The sequence below is a fragment of the Salmo salar genome, chromosome 01 (assembly GCF_965601325.2).
Source record: "Salmo salar chromosome 01, fSalSal1, whole genome shotgun sequence".
NCBI lineage: Eukaryota > Metazoa > Chordata > Actinopteri > Salmoniformes > Salmonidae > Salmo > Salmo salar.
In genome coordinates, this window is record NC_138291.1 from 32,277,512 (window position 1) to 32,301,338 (window position 23,827).

General features: G+C 37.9%; 28 non-coding genes across 28 annotated transcripts; all 28 read left to right on the forward strand.

Annotated features, from left to right (window-relative positions):
• The first annotated feature begins 445 nt into the window (after positions 1 to 445).
• On the forward strand, positions 446 to 518 carry trnar-ucg (transfer RNA arginine (anticodon UCG)). Its single transcript has one exon. It is a non-coding gene; the product is annotated as a tRNA-Arg (tRNA).
• A 620-nt stretch (positions 519 to 1,138) lies between these two features.
• On the forward strand, positions 1,139 to 1,211 carry trnar-ucg (transfer RNA arginine (anticodon UCG)). Its single transcript has one exon. It is a non-coding gene; the product is annotated as a tRNA-Arg (tRNA).
• Positions 1,212 to 1,857: 646 nt separating this feature from the next.
• Positions 1,858 to 1,930, forward strand: trnar-ucg (transfer RNA arginine (anticodon UCG)). Its single transcript has one exon. It is a non-coding gene; the product is annotated as a tRNA-Arg (tRNA).
• Positions 1,931 to 2,576: 646 nt separating this feature from the next.
• On the forward strand, positions 2,577 to 2,649 carry trnar-ucg (transfer RNA arginine (anticodon UCG)). Its single transcript has one exon. It is a non-coding gene; the product is annotated as a tRNA-Arg (tRNA).
• A 646-nt stretch (positions 2,650 to 3,295) lies between these two features.
• On the forward strand, positions 3,296 to 3,368 carry trnar-ucg (transfer RNA arginine (anticodon UCG)). The gene has a single exon. It is a non-coding gene; the product is annotated as a tRNA-Arg (tRNA).
• Positions 3,369 to 4,014: 646 nt separating this feature from the next.
• On the forward strand, positions 4,015 to 4,087 carry trnar-ucg (transfer RNA arginine (anticodon UCG)). Its single transcript has one exon. It is a non-coding gene; the product is annotated as a tRNA-Arg (tRNA).
• Positions 4,088 to 4,733: 646 nt separating this feature from the next.
• Positions 4,734 to 4,806, forward strand: trnar-ucg (transfer RNA arginine (anticodon UCG)). The gene has a single exon. It is a non-coding gene; the product is annotated as a tRNA-Arg (tRNA).
• A 1,365-nt stretch (positions 4,807 to 6,171) lies between these two features.
• Positions 6,172 to 6,244, forward strand: trnar-ucg (transfer RNA arginine (anticodon UCG)). Its single transcript has one exon. It is a non-coding gene; the product is annotated as a tRNA-Arg (tRNA).
• A 1,116-nt stretch (positions 6,245 to 7,360) lies between these two features.
• Positions 7,361 to 7,433, forward strand: trnar-ucg (transfer RNA arginine (anticodon UCG)). The gene has a single exon. It is a non-coding gene; the product is annotated as a tRNA-Arg (tRNA).
• Positions 7,434 to 8,079: 646 nt separating this feature from the next.
• trnar-ucg (transfer RNA arginine (anticodon UCG)) lies at positions 8,080 to 8,152 on the forward strand. The gene has a single exon. It is a non-coding gene; the product is annotated as a tRNA-Arg (tRNA).
• A 620-nt stretch (positions 8,153 to 8,772) lies between these two features.
• trnar-ucg (transfer RNA arginine (anticodon UCG)) lies at positions 8,773 to 8,845 on the forward strand. The gene has a single exon. It is a non-coding gene; the product is annotated as a tRNA-Arg (tRNA).
• Positions 8,846 to 9,491: 646 nt separating this feature from the next.
• On the forward strand, positions 9,492 to 9,564 carry trnar-ucg (transfer RNA arginine (anticodon UCG)). The gene has a single exon. It is a non-coding gene; the product is annotated as a tRNA-Arg (tRNA).
• A 646-nt stretch (positions 9,565 to 10,210) lies between these two features.
• Positions 10,211 to 10,283, forward strand: trnar-ucg (transfer RNA arginine (anticodon UCG)). Its single transcript has one exon. It is a non-coding gene; the product is annotated as a tRNA-Arg (tRNA).
• A 1,365-nt stretch (positions 10,284 to 11,648) lies between these two features.
• Positions 11,649 to 11,721, forward strand: trnar-ucg (transfer RNA arginine (anticodon UCG)). Its single transcript has one exon. It is a non-coding gene; the product is annotated as a tRNA-Arg (tRNA).
• Positions 11,722 to 12,367: 646 nt separating this feature from the next.
• trnar-ucg (transfer RNA arginine (anticodon UCG)) lies at positions 12,368 to 12,440 on the forward strand. Its single transcript has one exon. It is a non-coding gene; the product is annotated as a tRNA-Arg (tRNA).
• Positions 12,441 to 13,086: 646 nt separating this feature from the next.
• Positions 13,087 to 13,159, forward strand: trnar-ucg (transfer RNA arginine (anticodon UCG)). The gene has a single exon. It is a non-coding gene; the product is annotated as a tRNA-Arg (tRNA).
• Positions 13,160 to 13,805: 646 nt separating this feature from the next.
• Positions 13,806 to 13,878, forward strand: trnar-ucg (transfer RNA arginine (anticodon UCG)). The gene has a single exon. It is a non-coding gene; the product is annotated as a tRNA-Arg (tRNA).
• Positions 13,879 to 14,524: 646 nt separating this feature from the next.
• Positions 14,525 to 14,597, forward strand: trnar-ucg (transfer RNA arginine (anticodon UCG)). The gene has a single exon. It is a non-coding gene; the product is annotated as a tRNA-Arg (tRNA).
• A 646-nt stretch (positions 14,598 to 15,243) lies between these two features.
• On the forward strand, positions 15,244 to 15,316 carry trnar-ucg (transfer RNA arginine (anticodon UCG)). The gene has a single exon. It is a non-coding gene; the product is annotated as a tRNA-Arg (tRNA).
• Positions 15,317 to 15,962: 646 nt separating this feature from the next.
• Positions 15,963 to 16,035, forward strand: trnar-ucg (transfer RNA arginine (anticodon UCG)). Its single transcript has one exon. It is a non-coding gene; the product is annotated as a tRNA-Arg (tRNA).
• Positions 16,036 to 16,682: 647 nt separating this feature from the next.
• On the forward strand, positions 16,683 to 16,755 carry trnar-ucg (transfer RNA arginine (anticodon UCG)). Its single transcript has one exon. It is a non-coding gene; the product is annotated as a tRNA-Arg (tRNA).
• Positions 16,756 to 17,401: 646 nt separating this feature from the next.
• On the forward strand, positions 17,402 to 17,474 carry trnar-ucg (transfer RNA arginine (anticodon UCG)). The gene has a single exon. It is a non-coding gene; the product is annotated as a tRNA-Arg (tRNA).
• Positions 17,475 to 18,120: 646 nt separating this feature from the next.
• On the forward strand, positions 18,121 to 18,193 carry trnar-ucg (transfer RNA arginine (anticodon UCG)). The gene has a single exon. It is a non-coding gene; the product is annotated as a tRNA-Arg (tRNA).
• A 646-nt stretch (positions 18,194 to 18,839) lies between these two features.
• On the forward strand, positions 18,840 to 18,912 carry trnar-ucg (transfer RNA arginine (anticodon UCG)). The gene has a single exon. It is a non-coding gene; the product is annotated as a tRNA-Arg (tRNA).
• Positions 18,913 to 19,558: 646 nt separating this feature from the next.
• Positions 19,559 to 19,631, forward strand: trnar-ucg (transfer RNA arginine (anticodon UCG)). The gene has a single exon. It is a non-coding gene; the product is annotated as a tRNA-Arg (tRNA).
• A 2,084-nt stretch (positions 19,632 to 21,715) lies between these two features.
• Positions 21,716 to 21,788, forward strand: trnar-ucg (transfer RNA arginine (anticodon UCG)). Its single transcript has one exon. It is a non-coding gene; the product is annotated as a tRNA-Arg (tRNA).
• A 646-nt stretch (positions 21,789 to 22,434) lies between these two features.
• Positions 22,435 to 22,507, forward strand: trnar-ucg (transfer RNA arginine (anticodon UCG)). Its single transcript has one exon. It is a non-coding gene; the product is annotated as a tRNA-Arg (tRNA).
• A 645-nt stretch (positions 22,508 to 23,152) lies between these two features.
• On the forward strand, positions 23,153 to 23,225 carry trnar-ucg (transfer RNA arginine (anticodon UCG)). Its single transcript has one exon. It is a non-coding gene; the product is annotated as a tRNA-Arg (tRNA).
• Positions 23,226 to 23,827: the final 602 nt, after the last annotated feature.

The window sequence follows — 23,827 nt, forward strand, 5'->3', positions numbered from 1 at the left end:
TTTCCTCATTCGGACAGGTTCAAAATGTTGATGTCTATTGTTGGAAAGCAAAGTCTGTATGTTGTCATATTGGAGAAACTTGAGTAGTTAGCCTGGCATAGTGGAGAATGTGCATACCTTCTAATCACAATATTGACGGGTCGAGTCTCTTTGTGATCGTTTAATTTCATTAGCTCAGCTAATATGGAAATGTTCTTAGTTTCCCGAAATAAGGCTTTGTTCTTGTTGCATTGAAAAGCTCGGACATTGTTATTCAACTTTAATAATCAAAGACTGCAAGGCCTGAGAAATATTCTGTCTGATTCTGCATCGCAAGATGGAGTGATAGAGTGTCTTCGTACTTGTTAAATATCAATAGCTTTCCTCATTCGGACAGGTTCACAATTTTGATGTCTATTGTTGCAAAGCAAAATCTGTATGATGTCATATAGGTCTATATGATGTAGACTGCGTGGCCTAATGGATAAGGCGTCTGACTTCGAGTCAGAAGATTGAGGGTTCGAGTCCCTTCGTGGTTGTTTAAATTGAATAGCTCAGGTCATTTGGAAATGTTTAAAATTTCCCGAAATAAGGTGTTGTTCTTGTTTCTTTGAAAAGCTAGGACATTGTTATGCAACTTTAATAATCTTAAGACTTCGTGGCCTGAGAAACATTGTGTTTGATTCTGTAGCACAAGATTGAACAATCGAGCCTCTTCCTACTTGTCAAAAATCACCATCTTTCCTCATTCGGACAGGTTCAAAATGTTGATGTCTATTGTTGGAAAGCAAAGTCTGTATGTTGTCATATTGGAGAAAATTGAGTAGTTAGCCTGGCATAGTGGTATTGACTGGTCGAGTCTCTTTGTGATCGTTTAATTTCATTAGCTCAGCTAATTTGGAAATGTTCTTAGTTTCCCGAAATAAGGCTTTGTTCTTGTTGCATTGAAAAGCTCGGACATTGTTATTCAACTTTAATAATCAAAGACTGCAAGGCCTGAGAAATATTCTGTCTGATTCTGCATCGCAAGATGGAGTGATAGAGTGTCTTCGTACTTGTTAAATATCACTAGCTTTCCTCATTCGGACAGGTTCACAATTTTGATGTCTATTGTTGCAAAGCAAAATCTGTATGATGTCATATAGGTCTATATGATGTAGACTGCGTGGCCTAATGGATAAGGCGTCTGACTTCGAATCAGAAGATTGAGGGTTCGAGTCCCTTCGTGGTCGTTTAAATTGAATAGCTCAGGTCATTTGGAAATGTTTAAAATTTCCCGAAATAAGGTTTTGTTCTTGTTTCTTTGAAAAGCTAGGACATTGTTATGCAACTTTAATAATCTTAAGACTTCGTGGCCTGAGAAACATTGTGTTTGATTCTGTAGCACAAGATTGAACGATCGAGCCTCTTCCTACTTGTCAAAAATCACCATCTTTCCTCATTCGGACGGGTTCAAAATGTTGATGTCTATTGTTGGAAAGCAAAGTCTTTATGTTGTCATATTGGAGAAACTTGAGTAGTTAGCCTGGCATAGTGGAGAAAGTGCCTACCTTCTAATCACAATATTGACGGGTCGAGGCTCTTTGTGATCGTTTAATTTCATTAGCTCAGCTAATTTGGAAATGTTCTTAGTTTCCAGAAATAAGGCTTTGTTCTTGTTGCATTGAAAAGCTCGGACATTGTTCTTCAACTTTAATAATCAAAGACTGCAAGGCCTGAGAAATATTCTGTCTGATTCTGCATCGCAAGATGGAGTGATAGAGTGTCTTCGTACTTGTTAAATATCACTAGCTTTCCTCATACGGACAGGTTCACAATTTTGATGTCTATTGTTGCAAAGCAAAATCTGTATGATGTCATATAGGTCTATATGACGTAGACTGCGTGGCCTAATGGATAAGGCGTCTGACTTCGAATCAGAAGATTGAGGGTTCGAGTCCCTTCGTGGTCGTTTAAATTGAACAGCTCAGATCATTTGGAAATGTTTCAAATTTCCCGAAATAAGGTGTTGTTCTTCTTTCTTTGAAAATCTAGGACATTGTTATGCAACTTTAATAATCTTAAGACTTCGTGGCCTGAGAAACATTGTGTTTGATTCTGTAGCACAAGATTGAACGATCGAGCCTCTTCCTACTTGTCAAAAATCACCATCTTTCCTCATTCGGACAGGTTCAAAATGTTGATGTCTATTGTTGGAAAGCAAAGTCTGTATGTTGTCATATTGGAGAAAATTGAGTAGTTAGCCTGGCATAGTGGAGAATGTGCCTACCTTCTAATCACAATATCGACTGGTCGAGTCTCTTTGTGATCGTTTAATTTCATTAGCTCAGCTAATTTGGAAATGTTCTTAGTTTCCCGAAATAAGGCTTTGTTCTTGTTGCATTGAAAAGCTCGGACATTGTTATTCAACTTTAATAATCAAAGACTGCAAGGCCTGAGAAATATTCTGTCTGATTCTGCATCGCAAGATGGAGTGATAGAGTGTCTTCGTACTTGTTAAATATCACTAGCTTTCCTCATTCGGACAGGTTCACAATTTTGATGTCTATTGTTGCAAAGCAAAATCTGTATGATGTCATATAGGTCTATATGACGTAGACTGCGTGGCCTAATGGATAAGGCGTCTGACTTCGAATCAGAAGATTGAGGGTTCGAGTCCCTTTGTGGTCGTTTAAATTGAATAGCTCAGGTCATTTGGAAATGTTTAAAATTTCCCGAAATAAGGTGTTGTTCTTGTTTCTTTGAAAAGCTAGGACATTGTTATGCAACTTTAATAATCTTAAGACTTCGTGGCCTGAGAAACATTGTGTTTGATTCTTTAGCACAAGATTGAACGATCAAGCCTCTTCCTACTTGTCAAAAATCACCATCTTTCCTCATTCGGACAGGTTCAAAATGTTGATGTCTATTGTTGGAAAGCAAAGTTTGTATGTTGTCATATTGGAGAAACTTGAGTAGTTAGCCTGGCATAGTGGAGAATGTGCATACCTTCTAATCACAATATTGACGGGTCGAGTCTCTTTGTGATCGTTTAATTTCATTAGCTCAGCTAATATGGAAATGTTCTTAGTTTCCCGAAATAAGGCTTTGTTCTTGTTGCATTGAAAAGCTCGGACATTGTTATTCAACTTTAATAATCAAAGACTGCAAGGCCTGAGAAATATTCTGTCTAATTCTGCATCGCAAGATGGAGTGATAGAGTGTCTTCGTACTTGTTAAATATCACTAGCTTTCCTCATTCGGACAGGTTCACAATTTTGATGTCTATTGTTGCAAAGCAAAATCTGTATGATGTCATATAGGTCTATATGATATAGACTGCGTGGCCTAATGGATAAGGCGTCTGACTTCGAATCAGAAGATTGAGGGTTCGAGTCCCTTCGTGGTCGTTTAAATTGAACAGCTCAGATCATTTGGAAATGTTTAAAATTTGCCGAAATAAGGTGTTGTTCTTCTTTCTTTGAAAATCTAGGACATTGTTATGCAACTTTAATAATCTTAAGAATTCGAGGCCTGAGAAACATTGTGTTTGATTCTGTAGCACAAGATTGAACGATCGAGCCTCTTCGTTCTTGTCAAAAATCACCATCTTTCCTCATTCGGACAGGTTCAAAATGTTGATGTCTATTGTTGGAAAGCAAAGTCTGTATGTTGTCATATTGGAGAAACTTGAGTAGTTAGCCTGGCATAGTGGAGAATGTGCATACCTTCTAATCACAATATTGACGGGTCGAGTCTCTTTGTGATCGTTTAATTTCATTAGCTCAGCTAATATGGAAATGTTCTTAGTTTCCCGAAATAAGGCTTTGTTCTTGTTGCATTGAAAAGCTCGGACATTGTTATTCAACTTTAATAATCAGAGACTGCAAGGCCTGAGAAATATTCTGTCTGATTCTGCATCGCAAGATGGAGTGATAGAGTGTCTTCGTACTTGTTAAATATCACTAGCTTTCCTCATTCGGACAGGTTCACAATTTTGATGTCTATTGTTGCAAAGCAAAATCTGTATGATGTCATATAGGTCTATATGATGTAGACTGCGTGGCTTAATGGATAAGGCGTCTGACTTCGAATCAGAAGATTGAGGGTTCGAGTCCCTTCGTGGTCGTTTAAATTGAACAGCTCAGATCGTTTGGAAATGTTTCAAATTTGCCGAAATAAGGTGTTGTTCTTCTTTCTTTGAAAATCTAGGACATTGTTATGCAACTTTAATAATCTTAAGAATTCGAGGCCTGAGAAACATTGTGTTTGATTCTGTAGCACAAGATTGAACGATCGAGCCTCTTCGTTCTTGTCAAAAATCACCATCTTTCCTCATTCGGACAGGTTCAAAATGTTGATGTCTATTGTTGGAAAGCAAAGTCTGTATGTTGTCATATTGGAGAAAATTGAGTAGTTAGCCTGGCATAGTGGAGAATGTGCCTACCTTTTAATCACAATATCGACTGGTCGAGTCTCTTTGTGATCGTTTAATTTCATTAGCTCAGCTAATTTGGAAATGTTCTTAGTTTCCCGAAATAAGGCTTTGTTCTTGTTGCATTGAAAAGCTCGGACATTGTTATTCAACTTTAATAATCAAAGACTGCAAGGCCTGAGAAATATTCTGTCTGATTCTGCATCGCAAGATGGAGTGATAGAGTGTCTTCGTACTTGTTAAATATCACTAGCTTTCCTCATTCGGACAGGTTCACAATTTTGATGTCTATTGTTGCAAAGCAAAATCTGTATGATGTCATATAGGTCTATATGATGTAGACTGCGTGGCCTAATGGATAAGGCGTCTGACTTCGAATCAGAAGATTGAGGGTTCGAGTCCCTTCGTGGTCGTTTAAATTGAATAGCTCAGGTCATTTGGAAATGTTTAAAATTTCCCGAAATAAGGTTTTGTTCTTGTTTCTTTGAAAAGCTAGGACATTGTTATGCAACTTTAATAATCTTAAGACTTCGTGGCCTGAGAAACATTGTGTTTGATTCTGTAGCACAAGATTGAACGATCGAGCCTCTTCCTACTTGTCAAAAATCACCATCTTTCCTCATTCGGACGGGTTCAAAATGTTGATGTCTATTGTTGGAAAGCAAAGTCTTTATGTTGTCATATTGGAGAAACTTGAGTAGTTAGCCTGGCATAGTGGAGAAAGTGCCTACCTTCTAATCACAATATTGACGGGTCGAGGCTCTTTGTGATCGTTTAATTTCATTAGCTCAGCTAATTTGGAAATGTTCTTAGTTTCCAGAAATAAGGCTTTGTTCTTGTTGCATTGAAAAGCTCGGACATTGTTCTTCAACTTTAATAATCAAAGACTGCAAGGCCTGAGAAATATTCTGTCTGATTCTGCATCGCAAGATGGAGTGATAGAGTGTCTTCGTACTTGTTAAATATCACTAGCTTTCCTCATACGGACAGGTTCACAATTTTGATGTCTATTGTTGCAAAGCAAAATCTGTATGATGTCATATAGGTCTATATGACGTAGACTGCGTGGCCTAATGGATAAGGCGTCTGACTTCGAATCAGAAGATTGAGGGTTTGAGTCCCTATGTGGTCGTTTAAATTGAATAGCTCAGGTCATTTGGAAATGTTTAAAATTTCCCGAAATAAGGTGTTGTTCTTGTTTCTTTGAAAAGCTAGGACATTGTTATGCAACTTTAATAATCTTAAGACTTCGTGGCCTGAGAAACATTGTGTTTGATTCTTTAGCACAAGATTGAACGATCAAGCCTCTTCCTACTTGTCAAAAATCACCATCTTTCCTCATTCGGACAGGTTCAAAATGTTGATGTCTATTGTTGGAAAGCAAAGTCTGTATGTTGTCATATTGGAGAAACTTGAGTAGTTAGCCTGGCATAGTGGAGAATGTGCATACCTTCTAATCACAATATTGACGGGTCGAGTCTCTTTGTGATCGTTTAATTTCATTAGCTCAGCTAATATGGAAATGTTCTTAGTTTCCCGAAATAAGGCTTTGTTCTTGTTGCATTGAAAAGCTCGGACATTGTTATTCAACTTTAATAATCAAAGACTGCAAGGCCTGAGAAATATTCTGTCTAATTCTGCATCGCAAGATGGAGTGATAGAGTGTCTTCGTACTTGTTAAATATCACTAGCTTTCCTCATTCGGACAGGTTCACAATTTTGATGTCTATTGTTGCAAAGCAAAATCTGTATGATGTCATATAGGTCTATATGATATAGACTGCGTGGCCTAATGGATAAGGCGTCTGACTTCGAATCAGAAGATTGAGGGTTCGAGTCCCTTCGTGGTCGTTTAAATTGAACAGCTCAGATCATTTGGAAATGTTTAAAATTTGCCGAAATAAGGTGTTGTTCTTCTTTCTTTGAAAATCTAGGACATTGTTATGCAACTTTAATAATCTTAAGAATTCGAGGCCTGAGAAACATTGTGTTTGATTCTGTAGCACAAGATTGAACGATCGAGCCTCTTCGTTCTTGTCAAAAATCACCATCTTTCCTCATTCGGACAGGTTCAAAATGTTGATGTCTATTGTTGGAAAGCAAAGTCTGTATGTTGTCATATTGGAGAAACTTGAGTAGTTAGCCTGGCATAGTGGAGAATGTGCATACCTTCTAATCACAATATTGACGGGTCGAGTCTCGTTGTGATCGTTTAATTTCATTAGCTCAGCTAATATGGAAATGTTCTTAGTTTCCCGAAATAAGGCTTTGTTCTTGTTGCATTGAAAAGCTCGGACATTGTTATTCAACTTTAATAATCAAAGACTGCAAGGCCTGAGAAATATTCTGTCTGATTCTGCATCGCAAGAAATAAGGTGTTGTTCTTGTTTCTTTGAAAAGCTAGGACATTGTTATGCAACTTTAATAATCTTAAGACTTCGTGGCCTGAGAAACATTGTGTTTGATTCTTTAGCACAAGATTGAACGATCGATCCTCTTCGTTCTTGTCAAAAATCACCATCTTTCCTCATTCGGACAGGTTCAATATGTTGATGTCTATTGTTGGAAAGCAAAGTCTGTATGTTGTCATATTGGAGAAACTTGAGTAGTTAGCCTGGCATAGTGGAGAAAGTGCCTACCTTCTAATCACAATATTGACGGGTCGAGGCTCTTTGTGATCGTTTAATTTCATTAGCTCAGCTAATTTGGAAATGTTCTTAGTTTCCAGAAATAAGGCTTTGTTCTTGTTGCATTGAAAAGCTCGGACATTGTTATTCAACTTTAATAATCAAAGACTGCAAGGCCTGAGAAATATTCTGTCTAATTCTGCATCGCAAGATGGAGTGATAGAGTGTCTTCGTACTTGTTAAATATCACTAGCTTTCCTCATTCGGACAGGTTCACAATTTTGATGTCTATTGTTGCAAAGCAAAATCTATATGATGTCATATAGGTCTATATGATATAGACTGCGTGGCCTAATGGATAAGGCGTCTGACTTCGAATCAGAAGATTGAGGGTTCGAGTCCCTTCGTGGTCGTTTAAATTGAACAGCTCAGATCATTTGGAAATGTTGAAAATTTGCCGAAATAAGGTGTTGTTCTTCTTTCTTTGAAAATCTAGCACATTGTTATGCAACTTTAATAATCTTAAGAATTCGAGGCCTGAGAAACATTGTGTTTGATTCTGTAGCACAAGATTGAACGATCGAGCCTCTTCGTTCTTGTCAAAAATCACCATCTTTCCTCATTCGGACAGGTTCAAAATGTTGATGTCTATTGTTGGAAAGCAAAGTCTGTATGTTGTCATATTGGAGAAACTTGAGTAGTTAGCCTGGCATAGTGGAGAATGTGCATACCTTCTAATCACAATATTGACGGGTCGAGTCTCTTTGTGATCGTTTAATTTCATTAGCTCAGCTAATATGGAAATGTTCTTAGTTTCCCGAAATAAGGCTTTGTTCTTGTTGCATTGAAAAGCTCGGACATTGTTATTCAACTTTAATAATCAAAGACTGCAAGGCCTGAGAAATATTCTGTCTGATTCTGCATCGCAAGATGGAGTGATAGAGTGTCTTCGTACTTGTTAAATATCAATAGCTTTCCTCATTCGGACAGGTTCACAATTTTGATGTCTATTGTTGCAAAGCAAAATCTGTATGATGTCATATAGGTCTATATGATGTAGACTGCGTGGCCTAATGGATAAGGCGTCTGACTTCGAGTCAGAAGATTGAGGGTTCGAGTCCCTTCGTGGTTGTTTAAATTGAATAGCTCAGGTCATTTGGAAATGTTTAAAATTTCCCGAAATAAGGTGTTGTTCTTGTTTCTTTGAAAAGCTAGGACATTGTTATGCAACTTTAATAATCTTAAGACTTCGTGGCCTGAGAAACATTGTGTTTGATTCTGTAGCACAAGATTGAACAATCGAGCCTCTTCCTACTTGTCAAAAATCACCATCTTTCCTCATTCGGACAGGTTCAAAATGTTGATGTCTATTGTTGGAAAGCAAAGTCTGTATGTTGTCATATTGGAGAAAATTGAGTAGTTAGCCTGGCATAGTGGTATTGACTGGTCGAGTCTCTTTGTGATCGTTTAATTTCATTAGCTCAGCTAATTTGGAAATGTTCTTAGTTTCCCGAAATAAGGCTTTGTTCTTGTTGCATTGAAAAGCTCGGACATTGTTATTCAACTTTAATAATCAAAGACTGCAAGGCCTGAGAAATATTCTGTCTGATTCTGCATCGCAAGATGGAGTGATAGAGTGTCTTCGTACTTGTTAAATATCACTAGCTTTCCTCATTCGGACAGGTTCACAATTTTGATGTCTATTGTTGCAAAGCAAAATCTGTATGATGTCATATAGGTCTATATGATGTAGACTGCGTGGCCTAATGGATAAGGCGTCTGACTTCGAATCAGAAGATTGAGGGTTCGAGTCCCTTCGTGGTCGTTTAAATTGAATAGCTCAGGTCATTTGGAAATGTTTAAAATTTCCCGAAATAAGGTTTTGTTCTTGTTTCTTTGAAAAGCTAGGACATTGTTATGCAACTTTAATAATCTTAAGACTTCGTGGCCTGAGAAACATTGTGTTTGATTCTGTAGCACAAGATTGAACGATCGAGCCTCTTCCTACTTGTCAAAAATCACCATCTTTCCTCATTCGGACGGGTTCAAAATGTTGATGTCTATTGTTGGAAAGCAAAGTCTTTATGTTGTCATATTGGAGAAACTTGAGTAGTTAGCCTGGCATAGTGGAGAAAGTGCCTACCTTCTAATCACAATATTGACGGGTCGAGGCTCTTTGTGATCGTTTAATTTCATTAGCTCAGCTAATTTGGAAATGTTCTTAGTTTCCAGAAATAAGGCTTTGTTCTTGTTGCATTGAAAAGCTCGGACATTGTTCTTCAACTTTAATAATCAAAGACTGCAAGGCCTGAGAAATATTCTGTCTGATTCTGCATCGCAAGATGGAGTGATAGAGTGTCTTCGTACTTGTTAAATATCACTAGCTTTCCTCATACGGACAGGTTCACAATTTTGATGTCTATTGTTGCAAAGCAAAATCTGTATGATGTCATATAGGTCTATATGACGTAGACTGCGTGGCCTAATGGATAAGGCGTCTGACTTCGAATCAGAAGATTGAGGGTTCGAGTCCCTTCGTGGTCGTTTAAATTGAACAGCTCAGATCATTTGGAAATGTTTCAAATTTCCCGAAATAAGGTGTTGTTCTTCTTTCTTTGAAAATCTAGGACATTGTTATGCAACTTTAATAATCTTAAGACTTCGTGGCCTGAGAAACATTGTGTTTGATTCTGTAGCACAAGATTGAACGATCGAGCCTCTTCCTACTTGTCAAAAATCACCATCTTTCCTCATTCGGACAGGTTCAAAATGTTGATGTCTATTGTTGGAAAGCAAAGTCTGTATGTTGTCATATTGGAGAAAATTGAGTAGTTAGCCTGGCATAGTGGAGAATGTGCCTACCTTCTAATCACAATATCGACTGGTCGAGTCTCTTTGTGATCGTTTAATTTCATTAGCTCAGCTAATTTGGAAATGTTCTTAGTTTCCCGAAATAAGGCTTTGTTCTTGTTGCATTGAAAAGCTCGGACATTGTTATTCAACTTTAATAATCAAAGACTGCAAGGCCTGAGAAATATTCTGTCTGATTCTGCATCGCAAGATGGAGTGATAGAGTGTCTTCGTACTTGTTAAATATCACTAGCTTTCCTCATTCGGACAGGTTCACAATTTTGATGTCTATTGTTGCAAAGCAAAATCTGTATGATGTCATATAGGTCTATATGATGTAGACTGCGTGGCCTAATGGATAAGGCGTCTGACTTCGAATCAGAAGATTGAGGGTTCGAGTCCCTTCGTGGTCGTTTAAATTGAATAGCTCAGGTCATTTGGAAATGTTTAAAATTTCCCGAAATAAGGTTTTGTTCTTGTTTCTTTGAAAAGCTAGGACATTGTTATGCAACTTTAATAATCTTAAGACTTCGTGGCCTGAGAAACATTGTGTTTGATTCTGTAGCACAAGATTGAACGATCGAGCCTCTTCCTACTTGTCAAAAATCACCATCTTTCCTCATTCGGACGGGTTCAAAATGTTGATGTCTATTGTTGGAAAGCAAAGTCTTTATGTTGTCATATTGGAGAAACTTGAGTAGTTAGCCTGGCATAGTGGAGAAAGTGCCTACCTTCTAATCACAATATTGACGGGTCGAGGCTCTTTGTGATCGTTTAATTTCATTAGCTCAGCTAATTTGGAAATGTTCTTAGTTTCCAGAAATAAGGCTTTGTTCTTGTTGCATTGAAAAGCTCGGACATTGTTCTTCAACTTTAATAATCAAAGACTGCAAGGCCTGAGAAATATTCTGTCTGATTCTGCATCGCAAGATGGAGTGATAGAGTGTCTTCGTACTTGTTAAATATCACTAGCTTTCCTCATACGGACGGGTTCACAATTTTGATGTCTATTGTTGCAAAGCAAAATCTGTATGATGTCATATAGGTCTATATGACGTAGACTGCGTGGCCTAATGGATAAGGCGTCTGACTTCGAATCAGAAGATTGATGGTTTGAGTCCCTATGTGGTCGTTTAAATTGAATAGCTCAGGTCATTTGGAAATGTTTAAAATTTCCCGAAATAAGGTGTTGTTCTTGTTTCTTTGAAAAGCTAGGACATTGTTATGCAACTTTAATAATCTTAAGACTTCGTGGCCTGAGAAACATTGTGTTTGATTCTTTAGCACAAGATTGAACGATCAAGCCTCTTCCTACTTGTCAAAAATCACCATCTTTCCTCATTCGGACAGGTTCAAAATGTTGATGTCTATTGATGGAAAGCAAAGTCTGTATGTTGTCATATTGGAGAAACTCGAGTAGTTAGCCTGGCATAGTGGAGAATGTGCCTACCTCCGAATCACAATATTGACGGGTCGAGTCTCTTTGTGATCGTTTAATTTCATTAGCTCAGCTAATTTGGAAATGTTCTTAGTTTCCCGAAATATGGCTTTGTTCTTGTTGCATTGAAAAGCTCGGACATTGTTATTCAACTTTAATAATCAAAGACTGCAAGGCCTGAGAAATATTCTGTCTGATTCTGCATCGCAAGATGGAGTGATAGAGTGTCTTCGTACTTGTTAAATATCACTAGCTTTCCTCATTCGGACAGGTTCACAATTTTGATGACTATTGTTGCAAAGCAAAATCTGTATGATGTCATATAGGTGTATATGATGTAGACTGCGTGGCCTAATGGATAAGGCGTCTGACTTCGAATCAGAAGATTGAGGGTTCGAGTCCCTTCGTGGTCGTTTAAATTGAACAGCTCAGATCATTTGGAAATGTTTAAAATTTGCCGAAATAAGGTGTTGTTCTTCTTTCTTTGAAAATCTAGGACATTGTTATGCAACTTTAATAATCTTAAGAATTCGAGGCCTGAGAAACATTGTGTTTGATTCTGTAGCACAAGATTGAACGATCGAGCCTCTTCGTTCTTGTCAAAAATCACCATCTTTCCTCATTCGGACAGGTTCAAAATGTTGATGTCTATTGTTGGAAAGCAAAGTCTGTATGTTGTCATATTGGAGAAACTTGAGTAGTTAGCCTGGCATAGTGGAGAATGTGCATACCTTCTAATCACAATATTGACGGGTCGAGTCTCGTTGTGATCGTTTAATTTCATTAGCTCAGCTAATATGGAAATGTTCTTAGTTTCCCGAAATAAGGCTTTGTTCTTGTTGCATTGAAAAGCTCGGACATTGTTATTCAACTTTAATAATCAAAGACTGCAAGGCCTGAGAAATATTCTGTCTGATTCTGCATCGCAAGATGGAGTGATAGAGTGTCTTCGTACTTGTTAAATATCACTAGCTTTCCTCATTCGGACAGGTTCACAATTTTGATGTCTATTGTTGCAAAGCAAAATCTGTATGATGTCATATAGGTCTATATGATGTAGACTGCGTGGCTTAATGGATAAGGCGTCTGACTTCGAATCAGAAGATTCAGGGTTCGAGTCCCTTCGTGGTCGTTTAAATTGAATAGCTCAGGTCATTTGGAAATGTTTAAAATTTCCCGAAATAAGGTGTTGTTCTTGTTTCTTTGAAAAGCTAGGACATTGTTATGCAACTTTAATAATCTTAAGACTTCGTGGCCTGAGAAACATTGTGTTTGATTCTTTAGCACAAGATTGAACGATCGATCCTCTTCGTTCTTGTCAAAAATCACCATCTTTCCTCATTCGGACAGGTTCAAAATGTTGATGTCTATTGATGGAAAGCAAAGTCTGTATGTTGTCATATTGGAGAAACTCGAGTAGTTAGCCTGGCATAGTGGAGAATGTGCCTACCTCCGAATCACAATATTGACGGGTCGAGTCTCTTTGTGATCGTTTAATTTCATTAGCTCAGCTAATTTGGAAATGTTCTTAGTTTCCCGAAATATGGCTTTGTTCTTGTTGCATTGAAAAGCTCGGACATTGTTATTCAACTTTAATAATCAAAGACTGCAAGGCCTGAGAAATATTCTGTCTGATTCTGCATCGCAAGATGGAGTGATAGAGTGTCTTCGTACTTGTTAAATATCACTAGCTTTCCTCATTCGGACAGGTTCACAATTTTGATGACTATTGTTGCAAAGCAAAATCTGTATGATGTCATATAGGTGTATATGATGTAGACTGCGTGGCCTAATGGATAAGGCGTCTGACTTCGAATCAGAAGATTGAGGGTTCGAGTCCCTTCGTGGTCGTTTAAATTGAACAGCTCAGATCATTTGGAAATGTTTCAAATTTGCCGAAATAAGGTGTTGTTCTTCTTTCTTTGAAAATCTAGGACATTGTTATGCAACTTTAATAATCTTAAGACTTCGTGGCCTGAGAAACATTGTGTTTGATTCTGTAGCACAAGATTGAACGATCGAGCCTCTTCCTACTTGTCAAAAATCACCATCTTTCCTCATTCGGACAGGTTCAAAATGTTGATGTCTATTGTTGGAAAGCAAAGTCTGTATGTTGTCATATTGGAGAAACTTGAGTAGTTAGCCTGGCATAGTGGAGAAAGTGCCTACCTTCTAATCACAATATTGACGGGTCGAGTCTCTTTGTGATCGTTTAATTTCATTAGCTCAGCTAATTTGGAAATGTTCTTAGTTTCCAGAAATAAGGCTTTGTTCTTGTTGCATTGAAAAGCTCGGACATTGTTATTCAACTTTAATAATCAAAGACTGCAAGGCCTGAGAAATATTCTGTCTGATTCTGCATCGCAAGATGGAGTGATAGAGTGTCTTCGTACTTGTTAAATATCACTAGCTTTCCTCATTCGGACAGGTTCACAATTTTGATGTCTATTGTTGCAAAGCAAAATCTGTATGATGTCATATAGGTCTATATGATGTAGACTGCGTGGCCTAATGGATAAGGCGTCTGACTTCGAATCAGAAGATTGAGGGTTCGAGTCCCTTCGTGGTCGTTTAAATTGAATAGCTCAGGTCATTTGGAAATGTTTAAAATTTCCCGAAATAAGGAGTTGTTCTTGTTTCTTTGAAAAGCTAGGACATTGTTATGCAACTTTAATAATCTTAGGACTTCGAGGCCTGAGAAACATTGTGTTTGATTCTGTAGCACAAGATTGAAGGATCGAGTCTCTTCGTACTTGTCAAAAATCACCATCTTTCCTCATTCGGACAGGTTCAAAATGTTGATGTCTATTGTTGGAAAGCAAAGTCTGTATGTTGTCATATTGGAGAAACTTGAGTAGTTAGCCTGGCACAGTGGAGAATGTGCCTACCTTCTAATCACAATATTGACGGGTCGAGTCTCTTTGTGATCGTTTAATTTCATTAGCTCAGCTAATTTGGAAATGTTCTTAGTTTCTCGAAATAAGGCTTTGTTCTTGTTGCATTGAAAAGCTCGGACATTCTTATTCAACTTTAATAATCAAAGACTGCAAGGCCTGAGAAATATTCTGTCTGATTCTGCATCGCAAGATGGAGTGATAGAGTGTCTTCGTACTTGTCAAATATCACTAGCTTTCCTCATTCGGACAGGTTCACAATTTTGATGTCTATTGTTGCAAAGCAAAATCTGTATGATGTCATATAGGTCTATATGATGTAGACTGCGTGGCCTAATGGATAAGGCGTCTGACTTCGAATCAGAAGATTGAGGGTTCGAGTCCCTTCGTGGTCGTTTGAATTGAATAGCTCAGGTCATTTGGAAATGTTTAAAATTTCCCGAAATAAGGTGTTGTTCTTGTTTCTTTGAAAAGCTAGGACATTGTTATGCAACTTTAATAATCTTAAGACTTCGTGGCCTGAGAAACATTGTGTTTGATTCTGTAGCACAAGATTGAACGATCGAGCCTCTTCCTACTTGTCAAAAATCACCATCTTTCCTCATTCGGACAGGTTCAAAATGTTGATGTCTATTGTTGGAAAGCAAAGTCTGTATGTTGTCATATTGGAGAAACTTGAGTAGTTAGCCTGGCATAGTGGAGAATGTGCCTACCTTCTAATCACAATATTGACGGGTCGAGTCTCTTTGTGATCGTTTAATTTCATTAGCTCAGCTAATTTGGAAATGTTCTTAGTTTCCCGAAATAAGGCTTTGTTCTTGTTGCATTGAAAAGCTCGGACATTGTTATTCAACTTTAATAATCAAAGACTGCAAGGCCTGAGAAATATTCTGTCTGATTCTGCATCGCAAGATGGAGTGATAGAGTGTCTTCCTACTTGTTAAATATCACTAGCTTTCCTCATTCGGACAGGTTCACAATTTTGATGTCTATTGTTGCAAAGCAAAATCTGTATGATGTCATATAGGTCTATATGATGTAGACTGCGTGGCCTAATGGATAAGGCGTCTGACTTCGAATCAGAAGATTGAGGGTTCGAGTCCCTTCGTGGTCGTTTAAATTGAATAGCTCAGGTCATTTGGAAATGTTTAAAATTTCCCGAAATAAGGTGTTGTTCTTGTTTCTTTGAAAAGCTAGGACATTGTTATGCAACTTTAATAATCTTAGGACTTCGAGGCCTGAGAAACATTGTGTTTGATTCTGTAGCACAAGATTGAACGATCGAGCCTCTTCGTACTTGTCAAAAATCACCATCTTTCCTCATTCGGACAGGTTCAAAATGTTGATGTCTATTGTTGGAAAGCAAAGTCTGTATGTTGTCATATTGGAGAAACTTGAGTAGTTAGCCTGGCATAGTGGAGAATGTGCCTACCTTCTAATCACAATATTGACGGGTCGAGTCTCTTTGTGATCGTTTAATTTCATTAGCTCAGCTAATTTGGAAATGTTCTTAGTTTCCCGAAATAAGGCTTTGTTCTTGTTGCATTGAAAAGCTCGGACATTGTTATTCAACTTTAATAATCAAAGACTGCAAGGCCTGAGAAATATTCTGTCTGATTCTGCATCGCAAGATGGAGTGATAGAGTGTCTTCGTACTTGTTAAATATCACTAGCTTTCCTCATTCGGACAGGTTCACAATTTTGATGTCTATTGTTGCAAAGCAAAATCTGTATGATGTCATATAGGTCTATATGATGTAGACTGCGTGGCCTAATGGATAAGGCGTCTGACTTCGAATCAGAAGATTGAGGGTTCGAGTCCCTTCGTGGTCGTTTAAATTGAATAGCTCAGGTCATTTGGAAATGTTTAAAATTTCCCGAAATAAGGTGTTGTTCTTGTTTCTTTGAAAAGCTAGGACATTGTTATGCAACTTTAATAATCTTAAGACTTCGTGGCCTGAGAAACATTGTGTTTGATTCTGTAGCACAAGATTGAACGATCGAGTCCTCTTCGTACTTGTCAAAAATCACCATCTTTCCTCATTCGGACAGGTTCAAAATGTTGATGTCTATTGTTGGAAAGCAAAGTCTGTATGTTGTCATATTGGAGAAACTTGAGTAGTTAGCCTGGCATAGTGGAGAAAGTGCCTACCTTCTAATCACAATATTGACGGGTCGAGTCTCTTTGTGATCGTTTAATTTCATTAGCTCAGCTAATTTGGAAATGTTCTTAGTTTCCCGAAATAAGGCTTTGTTCTTGTTGCATTGAAAAGCTCGGACATTGTTATTCAACTTTAATAATCAAAGACTGCAAGGCCTGAGAAATATTCTGTCTGATTCTGCATCGCAAGATGGAGTGATAGAGTGTCTTCGTACTTGTTAAATATCACTAGCTTTCCTCATTCGGACAGGTTCACAATTTTGATGTCTATTGTTGCAAAGCAAAATCTGTATGATGTCATATAGGTCTATATGATGTAGACTGCGTGGCCTAATGGATAAGGCGTCTGACTTCGAATCAGAAGATTGAGGGTTCGAGTCCCTTCGTGGTCGTTTAAATTGAATAGCTCAGGTCATTTGGAAATGTTTAAAATTTCCCGAAATAAGGTGTTGTTCTTGTTTCTTTGAAAAGCTAGGACATTGTTATGCAACTTTAATAATCTTAAGACTTCGAGGCCTGAGAAACATTGTGTTTGATTCTCTAGCACAAGATTGAACGATCGAGCCTCTTCCTACTTGTCAAAAATCACCATCTTTCCTCATTCGGACAGGTTCAAAATGTTGATGTCTATTGTTGGAAAGCAAAGTCTGTATGTTGTCATATTGGAGAAACTTGAGTAGTTAGCCTGGCATAGTGGAGAATGTGCCTACCTTCTAATCACAATATTGACTGGTCGAGTCTCTTTGTGATCGTTTAATTTCATTAGCTCAGCTAATTTGGAAATGTTCTTAGTTTCCCGAAATAAGGCTTTGTTCTTGTTGCATTGAAAAGCTCGGACATTGTTATTCAACTTTAATAATCAAAGACTGCAAGGCCTGAGAAATATTCTGTCTGATTCTGCATCGCAAGATGGAGTGATAGAGTGTCTTCGTACTTGTTAAATATCACTAGCTTTCCTCATTCGGACAGGTTCACAATTTTGATGTCTATTGTTGCAAAGCAAAATCTGTATGATGTCATATAGGTCTATATGATGTAGACTGCGTGGCCTAATGGATAAGGCGTCTGACTTCGAATCAGAAGATTGAGGGTTCGAGTCCCTTCGTGGTCGTTTAAATTGAATAGCTCAGGTCATTTGGAAATGTTTAAAATTTCCCGAAATAAGGTGTTGTTCTTGTTTCTTTGAAAAGCTAGGACATTGTTATGCAACTTTAATAATCTTAAGACTTCGTGGCCTGAGAAACATTGTGTTTGATTCTGTAGCACAAGATTGAACGATCGAGCCTCTTCCTACTTGTCAAAAATCACCATCTTTCCTCATTCGGACGGGTTCAAAATGTTGATGTCTATTGTTGGAAAGCAAAGTCTTTATGTTGTCATATTGGAGAAACTTGAGTAGTTAGCCTGGCATAGTGGAGAAAGTGCCTACCTTCTAATCACAATATTGACGGGTCGAGGCTCTTTGTGATCGTTTAATTTCATTAGCTCAGCTAATTTGGAAATGTTCTTAGTTTCCAGAAATAAGGCTTTGTTCTTGTTGCATTGAAAAGCTCGGACATTGTTCTTCAACTTTAATAATCAAAGACTGCAAGGCCTGAGAAATATTCTGTCTGATTCTGCATCGCAAGATGGAGTGATAGAGTGTCTTCGTACTTGTTAAATATCACTAGCTTTCCTCATTCGGACAGGTTCACAATTTTGATGTCTATTGTTGCAAAGCAAAATCTGTATGATGTCATATAGGTCTATATGATGTAGACTGCGTGGCCTAATGGATAAGGCGTCTGACTTCGAATCAGAAGATTGAGGGTTCGAGTCCCTTCGTGGTCGTTTAAATTGAATAGCTCAGGTCATTTGGAAATGTTTAAAATTTCCCGAAATAAGGTGTTGTTCTTGTTTCTTTGAAAAGCTAGGACATTGTTATGCAACTTTAATAATCTTAAGACTTCGTGGCCTGAGAAACATTGTGTTTGATTCTTTAGCACAAGATTGAACGATCGAGCCTCTTCCTACTTGTCAAAAATCACCATCTTTCCTCATTCGGACAGGTTCAAAATGTTGATGTCTATTGTTGGAAAGCAAAGTCTGTATGTTGTCATATTGGAGAAACTTGAGTAGTTAGCCTGGCATAGTGGAGAATGTGCCTACCTTCGAATCACAATATTGACGGGTCGAGTCTCTTTGTGATCGTTTAATTTCATTAGCTCAGCTAATTTGGAAATGTTCTTAGTTTCCCGAAATAAGGCTTTGTTCTTGTTGCATTGAAAAGCTCGGACATTGTTATTCAACTTTAATAATCAAAGACTGCAAGGCCTGAGAAATATTCTGTCTGATTCTGCATCGCAAGATGGAGTGATAGAGTGTCTTCGTACTTGTTAAATATCACTAGCTTTCCTCATTCGGACAGGTTCACAATTTTGATGTCTATTGTTGCAAAGCAAAATCTGTATGATGTCATATAGGTGTATATGATGTAGACTGCGTGGCCTAATGGATAAGGCGTCTGACTTCGAATCAGAAGATTGAGGGTTCGAGTCCCTTCGTGGTCGTTTAAATTGAACAGCTCAGATCATTTGGAAATGTTTAAAATTTGCCGAAATAAGGTGTTGTTCTTCTTTCTTTGAAAATCTAGGACATTGTTATGCAACTTTAATAATCTTAAGAATTCGAGGCCTGAGAAACATTGTGTTTGATTCTGTAGCACAAGATTGAACGATCGAGCCTCTTCGTTCTTGTCAAAAATCACCATCTTTCCTCATTCGGACAGGTTCAAAATGTTGATGTCTATTGTTGGAAAGCAAAGTCTGTATGTTGTCATATTGGAGAAACTTGAGTAGTTAGCCTGGCATAGTGGAGAATGTGCCTACCTTCTAATCACAATATTGACGGGTCGAGTCTCTTTGTGATCGTTTAATTTCATTAGCTCAGCTAATTTGGAAATGTTCTTAGTTTCCCGAAATAAGGCTTTGTTCTTGTTGCATTGAAAAGCTCGGACATTGTTATTCAACTTTAATAATCAAAGACTGCAAGGCCTGAGAAATATTCTGTCTGATTCTGCATCGCAAGATGGAGTGATAGAGTGTCTTCGTACTTGTTAAATATCACTAGCTTTCCTCATTCGGACAGGTTCACAATTTTGATGTCTATTGTTGCAAAGCAAAATCTGTATGATGTCATATAGGTCTATATGATGTAGACTGCGTGGCCTAATGGATAAGGCGTCTGACTTCGAATCAGAAGATTGAGGGTTCGAGTCCCTTCGTGGTCGTTTAAATTGAATAGCTCAGGTCATTTGGAAATGTTTAAAATTTCCCGAAATAAGGTGTTGTTCTTGTTTCTTTGAAAAGCTAGGACATTGTTATGCAACTTTAATAATCTTAAGACTTCGTGGCCTGAGAAACATTGTGTTTGATTCTTTAGCACAAGATTGAACGATCAAGCCTCTTCCTACTTGTCAAAAATCACCATCTTTCCTCATTCGGACAGGTTCAAAATGTTGATGTCTATTGTTGGAAAGCAAAGTCTGTATGTTGTCATTTTGGAGAAACTTGAGTAGTTAGCCTGGCGTAGTGGAGAATGTGCCTACCTTCTAATCACAATATTGACGGGTCGAGTCTCTTTGTGATCGTTTAATTTCATTAGCTCAGCTAATTTGGAAATGTTCTTAGTTTCCCGAAATAAGGCTTTGTTCTTGTTGCATTGAAAAGCTCGGACATTGTTATTCAACTTTAATAATCAAAGACTGCAAGGCCTGAGAAATATTCTGTCTCATTCTGCATCGCAAGATGGAGTGATAGAGTGTCTTCGTACTTGTTAAATATCACTAGCTTTCCTCATTCGGACAGGTTCACAATTTTGATGTCTATTGTTGCAAATCAAAATCTGTATGATGTCATATAGGTCTATATGATGTAGACTGCGTGGCCTGATGGATAAGGCGTCTGACTTCAAATCAGAAGATTGAGGGTTCGAGTCCCTTCGTGGTCGTTTCAATTGAACAGCTCAGATCATTTGGAAATGTTTAAAATTTCCCGAAATAAGGTGTTGTTCTTGTTTCTTTGAAAAGCTAGGACATTGTTATGCAACTTTAATAATCTTAGGACTTCGAGGCCTGAGAAACATTGTGTTTGATTCTGTAGCACAAGATTGAACGATCGAGCCTCTTCGTACTTGTCAAAAATCACCATCTTTCCTCATTCGGACAGGTTCAAAATGTTGATGTCTATTGTTGGAAAGCAAAGTCTGTATGTTGTCATATTGGAGAAACTTGAGTAGTTAGCCTGGCATAGTGGAGAATGTGCCTACCTTCTAATCACAATATTGACGGGTCGAGTCTCTTTGTGATCGTTTAATTTCATTAGCTCAGCTAATTTGGAAATGTTCTTAGTTTCTCGAAATAAGGCTTTTTTCTTGTTGCATTGAAAAGCTCGGACATTGTTATTCAACTTTAATAATCAAAGACTGCAAGGCCTGAGAAATATTCTGTCTCATTCTGCATCGCAAGATGGAGTGATAGAGTGTCTTCGTACTTGTTAAATATCACTAGCTTTCCTCATTCGGACAGGTTCACAATTTTGATGTCTATTGTTGCAAATCAAAATCTGTATGATGTCATATAGGTCTATATGATGTAGACTGCGTGGCCTGATGGATAAGGCGTCTGACTTCAAATCAGAAGATTGAGGGTTCGAGTCCCTTCGTGGTCGTTTCAATTGAACAGCTCAGATCATTTGGAAATGTTTAAAATTTCCCGAAATAAGGTGTTGTTCTTCTTTCTTTGAAAAGCTAGGACATTGTTATGCAACTTTAATAATCTTAAGACTTCGAGGCCTGAGAAACATTGTGTTTGATTCTGTAGCACAAGATTGAACGATCGAGCCTCTTCCTACTTGTCAAAAATCACCATCTTTCCTCATTCGGACAGGTTCAAAATGTTGATGTCTATTGTTGGAAAGCAAAGTCTGTATGTTGTCATATTGGAGAAACTTGAGTAGTTAGCCTGGCATAGTGGAGAATGTGCCTACCTTCTAATCACAATATTGACGGGTCGAGTCTCTTTGTGATCGTTTAATTTCATTAGCTCAGCTAATTTGGAAATGTTCTTAGTTTCCCGAAATAAGGCTTTGTTCTTGTTGCATTGAAAAGCTCGGACATTGTTATTCAACTTTAATAATCAAAGACTGCAAGGCCTGAGAAATATTCTGTCTGATTCTGCATCGCAAGATGGAGTGATAGAGTGTCTTCGTACTTGTTAAATATCACTAGCTTTCCTCATTCGGACAGGTTCACAATTTTGATGTCTATTGTTGCAAAGCAAAATCTGTATGATGTCATATAGGTCTATATGACGTAGACTGCGTGGCCTAATGGATAAGGCGTCTGACTTCGAATCAGAAGATTGAGGGTTCGAGTCCCTTCGTGGTCGTTTAAATTGAATAGCTCAGGTCATTTGGAAATGTTTAAAATTTCCCGAAATAAGGTGTTGTTCTTGTTTCTTTGAAAAGCTAGGACATTGTTATGCAACTTTAATAATCTTAAGACTTCGTGGCCTGAGAAACATTGTGTTTGATTCTTTAGCACAAGATTGAACGATCGAGCCTCTTCCTACTTGTCAAAAATCACCATCTTTCCTCATTCGGACAGGTTCAAAATGTTGATGTCTATTGTTGGAAAGCAAAGTCTGTATGTTGTCATATTGGAGAAACTTGAGTAGTTAGCCTGGCGTAGTGGAGAATGTGCCTACCTTCTTATCACAATATTGACGGGTCGAGTCTCTTTGTGATCGTTTAATTTCATTAGCTCAGCTAATTTGGAAATGTTCTTAGTTTCCCGAAATAAGGCTTTGTTCTTGTTGCATTGAAAAGCTCGGACATTGTTATTCAACTTTAATAATCAAAGACTGCAAGGCCTGAGAAATATTCTGTCTGATTCTGCATCGCAAGATGGAGTGATAGAGTGTCTTCGTACTTGTTAAATATCACTAGCTTTCCTCATTCGGACAGGTTCACAATTTTGATGTCTATTGTTGCAAAGCAAAATCTGTATGATGTCATATAGGTCTATATGATGTAGACTGCGTGGCCTAATGGATAAGGCGTCTGACTTCGAATCAGAAGATTGAGGGTTCGAGTCCCTTCGTGGTCGTTTAAATTGAACAGCTCAGATCATTTGGAAATGTTTAAAATTTCCCGAAATAAGGTGTTGTTCTTGTTTCTTTGAAAAGCTAGGACATTGTTATGCAACTTTAATAATCTTAAGACTTCGTGGCCTGAGAAACATTGTGTTTGATTCTGTAGCACAAGATTGAACGATCGAGCCTCTTCCTACTTGTCAAAAATCACCATCTTTCCTCATTCGGACAGGTTCAAAATGTTGATGTCTATTGTTGGAAAGCAAAGTCTGTATGTTGTCATATTGGAGAAACTTGAGTAGTTAGCCTGGCATAGTGGAGAAGTGCCTACCTTCGAATCACAATATTGACGGGTCGAGTCTCTTTGTGATCGTTTAATTTCATTAGCTCAGCTAATTTGGAAATGTTCTTAGTTTCCCGAAATAAGGCTTTGTTCTTGTTGCATTGAAAAGCTCGGACATTGTTATTCAACTTTAATAATCAAAGACTGCAAGGCCTGAGAAATATTCTGTCTGATTCTGCATCGCAAGATGGAGTGATAGAGTGTCTTCGTACTTGTTAAATATCACTAGCTTTCCTCATTCGGACAGGTTCACAATTTTGATGTCTATTGTTGCAAAGCAAAATCTGTATGATGTCATATAGGTCTATATGACGTAGACTGCGTGGCCTAATGGATAAGGCGTCTGACTTCGAATCAGAAGATTGAGGGTTCGAGTCCCTTCGTGGTCGTTTAAATTGAATAGCTCAGGTCATTTGGAAATGTTTAAAATTTCCCGAAATAAGGTGTTGTTCTTGTTTCTTTGAAAAGCTAGGACATTGTTATGCAACTTTAATAATCTTAAGACTTCGTGGCCTGAGAAACATTGTGTTTGATTCTTTAGCACAAGATTGAACGATCAAGCCTCTTCCTACTTGTCAAAAATCACCATCTTTCCTCATTCGGACAGGTTCAAAATGTTGATGTCTATTGTTGGAAAGCAAAGTCTGTATGTTGTCATATTGGAGAAACTTGAGTAGTTAGCCTGGCATAGTGGAGAATGTGCCTACCTTCTAATCACAATATTGACGGGTCGAGTCTCTTTGTGATCGTTTAATTTCATTAGCTCAGCTAATTTGGAAATGTTCTTAGTTTCCCGAAATAAGGCTTTGTTCTTGTTGCATTGAAAAGCTCGGACATTGTTATTCAACTTTAATAATCAAAGACTGCAAGGCCTGAGAAATATTCTGTCTCATTCTGCATCGCAAGATGGAGTGATAGAGTGTCTTCGTACTTGTTAAATATCACTAGCTTTCCTCATTCGGACAGGTTCACAATTTTGATGTCTATTGTT